Raw genomic sequence first — 6,808 nt, forward strand, 5'->3', positions numbered from 1 at the left:
ATGCATCTCTTGGTTGATTTTAAAAAGCCGTTTGACTCAATTTCTTGGAGTTTTAATTAAAAGTGTATTGGATTTTTTTAAAATTTCGGACCATATATCAAACATTGAATTATTACCTTTTATACTAAAATTCAATCTGCAGTAACACACAATTGCCATCTCTCAGAATGTTTTGAGATTCAAAAAGGCTGCTTACAAGGGGATCCCCTGTCACCGTATATATTTTTTATTGTGAGCAGAGAAACTTGGTATACGTATACGAAATAATGACCAAATTAAAGGAATCACCATAGATGACTAAGAGTATTTCATTTCACAGTATGCAGATGATACTTCTCTTATACTTGATGGATTACCAAAGTCTTTGTTTGCATCTCTTAGTACTCTAGACAAATATGCAGCTTTATCAGGCTTTGTTATAAATTTAGACAAGACCAAGGTTGTTTAGATTGAGAAGAAAAAGTTTAGCCAAGAAACTACGTGTGTACAGTGGGGATCGGATTGAGGTTCCAGCAGATTTACATTTCTTGGGATAAATTTTTCGTTGGATCAAAATGAAAAAAAAAAAATATTTTGTGGAAATGCAATTTCTTGGTCCTTTTAAAAAGCTGAAAATCCATTTTGGTGATCTTCAAAATGTAAAAGATGAATGTCAAATTAAAGTTTTTCCGTTTGTCCGTTTGTCTTTTTCTTATTTAGCCATAGCGTTGTCAGTTTATTTTAGACTTATGAGTTTGAATATTCCTTTGGTATCCTCCGCCTCACATGCAATATATGGAAGAATGATGAAATTAAGATTGGTAATAAATCAGTTTTATTTCATGAATTTAATTCGCAATACAAACTACAATTGGTAAAATATCCATGTACTGCAATTTTATATTACAAAGAATTCAAAACTGAAGTGTTGTCATCAAGACTAATTTTTATTTCGGTCGACTCCGAATACATTTAAATTACTAAGATATGTCTGAATTTCTACAAACATGAAGAAATTTCTTCAGATGAATATGAGAAAGCCTTACAAAATTTAAATAGAAATAAATCAGTTGACGGTATTGGTAGAACCTTAGATTCTTTCTTTTTGGAGGAAAACAAAACTTGATTACACAATGGTTTAACATGTTAAAGTCATTATTGCATAATCCAGCACTGCCATATTTCTAACATCTTGAAAACTAGTATTCTTAAACAAATCTTTGAAAACAAACCCGGAGATTTTTTAAACTAAAAGAATTACAGAGGCATCACCTTTACTCCTTCATAGTCAAACATAATAGAAACCATAGTTAAATTCAGAAAACATGCTTAAATACAAAAAACAAAACAAAAAAACATTTCTATTACAAAATGCTTGGCCATATCCTAGAACAAAACCAATCAGCAAAATATCTACCCATTACACATCTTCAGATCTAAAATGGAACAAACATATACACTGATCAGCAGCAAAAGCAAAAGCAAGTCAATCTTTGTCATTTATCAGACAAAATCTAAAAATTAACTCAAAATTTGTAAAAGAAATAGCTTATCAAACTATAGAAAGACAAAAGTTAGAATATTGCTGCACAATACGGGATCCACAAACCTCAGAAAATATATACAGACTGGAACAAGTGCACAATATACTTAAAACAGATATCACAATACAACAGTGTATCTGAAATGGTACCAAATCTAAACAGATAAACCTTACAAGAACACAGGTTAAAACACAGCTAGACTTCAAATGTTCCACAAAGTCATAAACAATGAAATAGCCATACCATCGCAAGATATGCTAAAAAAAGCCAATCTAAATACAGAACTAACCATCAATGAACATGCAGACAACATCAATGTGAAAAAGACAATTTCAAATTTTCATTCTTTAGCCAAACAAGCAAAGATTGGAATAAACTACAACCTGAAATCTCTCGGAAAGTCCCTAATTAAATGGCAAAATCAAAAGCTCAAACACATCAAACGAATGAACAACAACTGTCATTCATACTCCTGACTTGGTACAGGCATTTTCTTATGTAGAAAATGGTGGATTAAACCTGGTTGTATAGCTAGCTAAACCTCTCACTTATGAAAGTCGCATAAAATTCCATTATATTGACAACGATGTGTGAACAAAACAATCAGACATAATAGGTAAAAAAATCAAAAATAGGGGAACAGCAGTCAACATTGTGTTATTATCTCAATCACTATAAAAACAAACAAGTATATAAACAAACATTTACCATGGCACAATAACACAATGACGGGATGTATAAGTACAGAACCACGTCATAGGTAACAAAGAAACACAAAAAGGCATATAGACATAGCATATTAGCAAAAATGAAAGACAAGAATACAAAAATCATCAAAGACCAATAACACAATGAAGGGATGTATAAGTACAGAGCCACGTCATAAGTATCAAAGAAACACAAAAAGGCATATAGGCATAGCATATTAGCAAAAATGAAAGACAAGAATACAAAAGTTATCATAGAACAATAACACAATGACGGGATGTATAAGTACAGATCCACGTCAAACGGATACCACCAAAAACAGACTAAACAGTAAAAGTAATATTCATAAAGACAAATAAAAGAATGCTATAACACATCATAAATCATCATCATGAGAATAGAAGGGAAACACAATGATAGAATTTTGATGTACAAATGAGGAGATAGCTGATAAAATCCTTTCGGAAAATCAAAATATAAAATAGTCACCGTACGTTTTTCCTGCTATAACATAAAATGTAAAATGTCCTGTAGATTCACTTATAAATTATACTATTTATGAGATCTCTCCCTTAATATGGCACGTTAAAAAAAATCAAGCAAAATTGATCTACAGTTGTAAAAATATTAGTATTTATAAGATAACGTCACATAAATTTATTCACTCAAAAGAAAATTTTCATTAGTAAATTGCATTCTTGCATCGAATTTTGCTTACTTGATTGAAAATCTAGACCTGTTGTGTTCTCCGAGATGGCGAAACTGTTTATGACAAAACATGATCAGCAATACAAGGTCTACAAAAAACCAATATGACCGAATCTGTAAGTGACGATTTTGGACTAGTTATACTTTTTGAATAATATCTAACTTTTTAGTTTGCCAAGAACATATTTAGCCAGTTGTATATTGGTCTTCGAATTCAATATTCGCTCATTTTTACAGTAGGTTCTTATGGGGTACCCTGTCGAAAGTTTTCGAAAAATCTAAAATAGCAATATCAGTTGGGAGGCAAGCATCATATGCTTCATGAGGTCGTGTTGGACTAGTAATTATGTTTCGCATGAATAGCCAGCCAGATCTGAAATATTCAGATTTAGGGATGTTAGCACTCCGTGCATTTCTTGATGTTTCATTATGTGCCTGCATATTATGTGCTTTTAGATTTAACATTGTACTGAGGTTTAATGATACAGGTCTATAATTCTCGACAGTATGTTTATCTCCTTTTTGAAATAAGCTTAATCGGTTTGGGTTAAGCCAGTCGTACAGACATTTTTTTTATTGTTTGTTATTTCTTAGGGTGTATTATTTTTCTTTTGTGCCTATGTTGTTATTAAAGGAAAGTACATGTTTTTGTATGTTCTGTGTTGAACCTTTTATATGGTTTTTTGTGTAAGTTTATTAGGGACAACATCTCAGAAACTATACCTGCCAGATTTGCATATGCATGTTTACAGTCAGGAACTCATCTGATTTCCATGTTATATCATACTGTTTTCTATCATTTTATGAATATACACACCTTTTTAAGACAAGGGGCTCTTTAGATTTTCTACAAATCATATTTGTGTGTTTATTTTTTTATCGTTAGGTTGAAGTCTCGATTAAAGTATATACCCAACATTTATATATATGCTAAGTTATCATAATTAAAAATCAATTTGAAAATGATTGCATTCCTTATCTTTCAAGGAACAATTGCATTTGGTTACAGATAAAATCGCGTAAGTTACTAAACTTTGATTTTAATAAGATAAACATGCAGAATACGCACATATTTAATAGTGGTAAAAAAAAAGTCTTTGTGAAAATATGTATGATAAAGGATATTCCATGTCAGCAGATATAATATTTGGAACATATTCTCTAACGAAGCTGACAAATGCTTATTCTCATGTTACTGACAACAAGATAAGTCAGGTTAAGGCTGCTTGGAAAAGGTGTCTTCCAGAACAGATATTAAGAGACCGTGTATTAGACAATATCACCTTAGACAGCTTGAAGTCTAGACCACCATCAGTGTTGGCTGTGAACAGGTCTGGAGGCAAGATTAGTTAAGCACATTAAAGAAGTGAGTGCTGTAGGTTATGTATACACCAGAGCTGAAATGGTAGGTCTTGGAACTGAGTAGATGTTCACATGATTATATAGACAAAATATGATAAGCAACATAATTTCTTAATTGGAAGGGTTCGCAACTTTATGGGTAGATGGCCTGAACTGAAGGTATGCAGACTAAAAATCAGAACTAAGATCAAAGGCAACTTCAACGGCATCCATTAACATGTTCTTTGATGAGCTTAGTACCTTTTGTTAGATATTATTCGTATGTTTCTCTGTCCTATATGTTCTCCCGTTTATTTGTATTGTAGTCCTGTCATGTAATGTTGTCATTTTAATGTTATATTCAACATTGCCATAAAGCGGGAGGTTTGGCTAGCCACAAAACCAGGTTTAACCCACCATTTTTTTTCTTAAAATGTCCTGTACCAAGTCAGGAAAATGGCCATTGTTATATTATAGTTTGTTGCTGTGTGTGTTACATTTTAATGTTGTGTTTCTGTTGTGTCGTACTTCTCCTCTTATATTTTATGTGTTTCCCTCAGTTTTAGTTTGTAACCCGGATTTGTTTTTTTCTCAATCGATTTATGAATTTCGTACAGCGGTATACTACTGTTGCCTTTATTTAGTCGTATCAGGAAAATTATGATACTAAAGAATAGACAGAGCATTTGTAACCTTAATGAAAAGCCATGGGTGTTGGTTGTTTGGGCCATTTGCCAGCACCTACATTTCAGAATGTCATTGATTTCAACATACCCATTCAACAGTAATCAACACATACCACGTGTGCTCTATTGCTTGTAAATCCTATACTTCTGCTCTCTGACCTTCACATTTGTAGTCTGTTTTCCGTAAATGTGCTGTTAACCCATTAGACAGAAATGTTTTAGTCCAGCCCATGTCTACTATCTCTGATACTATTCAAAGCAGAGTCAATTACAGGAAGAAGAGGAAAATAGCAAAAATGATGTAATCCCTATCATCAAAAATGTAACAACTGAACCAGCTGATCTAATTTCCAATTCAGAAGATATGATCAATGTCAACGCAGAACAAATATTTCCAATCCAGGAAAATGAATCCATGGAGATTAACGTTGCAGAAAAAAAATCAGACGAATCAAATGAAAATACGATTCATTCTTTCTTCAATGCAAAAATCTACAAATTTGTCAAAGAAAAATCTACCAATGAGGAAAGGCATTCAATTATAAGATGGTTGCAGGTAAAGCAATAAAACAACCAGAGACACGTGAAGAAATAAAGTGGTTTGTTGAAAAAGTCTTAATCCAGCACCTAGTTAAAGACCAACAATAAATCAACAGAACGAAGGATTAACCAGAAAGTTGAAAAAACTAACTGCTATACTTAAACCAAATGATTCTTCATCTACTTCGATTTCAAAAACCACACGTAAGATGTAAAAACAGATCAGCAAGATTCACAAAAACAGCCAGGTCTATCAGAACAGCATAAAATAGTCAATTCTGATGACTCCTTCACAGAGGAAGATGATAAATATAGTTATGACACATTGTGTTGTGTTTACATCAAGTGGCAGCCAAAGGAGGTACAGGAATGCATCTCCATTTAAATTTACACATGTGCCAAATGTAAATTTCAAGAATGTGATCATTGGACTCATCTTAAATATGTCTGGGATTTCTCTGTCCTTCACAGGTCAGATAAATTTTACTGTCCATGTCATGGGTTAAACTGCAAACAAAACGAAACGGAATAATAATAATAATAATAATAATAATAATGACATACATTTGTTAATTGGTTGATCGTTTACAGCTAATTTTACTTAAAATACGTTTATATTGGTGCAAGTGCTAAATTAACAGTTGGAAAACTTTTGAATTATGAACATATGAACAGTGTGCAAAAGAAATCATGATTCCGAAGGAAAAATTCGACCTTACTGTATATATATATATATATAAGCACAATTAATAAAAAAGTATGTAATCTAGAAATAATGTTTTCATTTTATGTATTACTGAATTCTGTTTGTGTTTCGAGTCACTTAAAATAAATGACAGTGCATTGTCTCTAAAACAATGTAAAAAGTAAAATCACAAAAATACTGAACTACGAGGAAAATTCAAAACGGAAAGTCCATAATCAAATGGCAATCGGAAAGTCCCTAATCAAATGGTAAAATCAAAAGCTCAAACACATCAAACAATGGACTTTTTGTTTCACTGAACATTTTCAAAAATTTACTTACATTTAATTACAATGTTATGCTTACTATTGGGCTTCCATAAAACGTGTTCTTCTTACGTTATTTTTATTATACGTTCCGATTTGTTTATACTGCAAATATAGGTCATAGAAAATAGAATATGAAGCGAAAATGATAAAATCAACTATTATCCTAATGAAGTTATAAATTAACATTGTTGACATACAAAAAAAAATATTTTTTTTTTAATATGCGTTTGAAGTGTTTATATAAACGAATATATGTGACACTCTCGTATCGTTTTATAGTCATTACAG

Source organism: Mytilus californianus, unplaced genomic scaffold (genome assembly GCF_021869535.1).
Source record: "Mytilus californianus isolate M0D057914Y unplaced genomic scaffold, xbMytCali1.0.p SCAF_36, whole genome shotgun sequence".
NCBI classification, from domain to species: domain Eukaryota; kingdom Metazoa; phylum Mollusca; class Bivalvia; order Mytilida; family Mytilidae; genus Mytilus; species Mytilus californianus.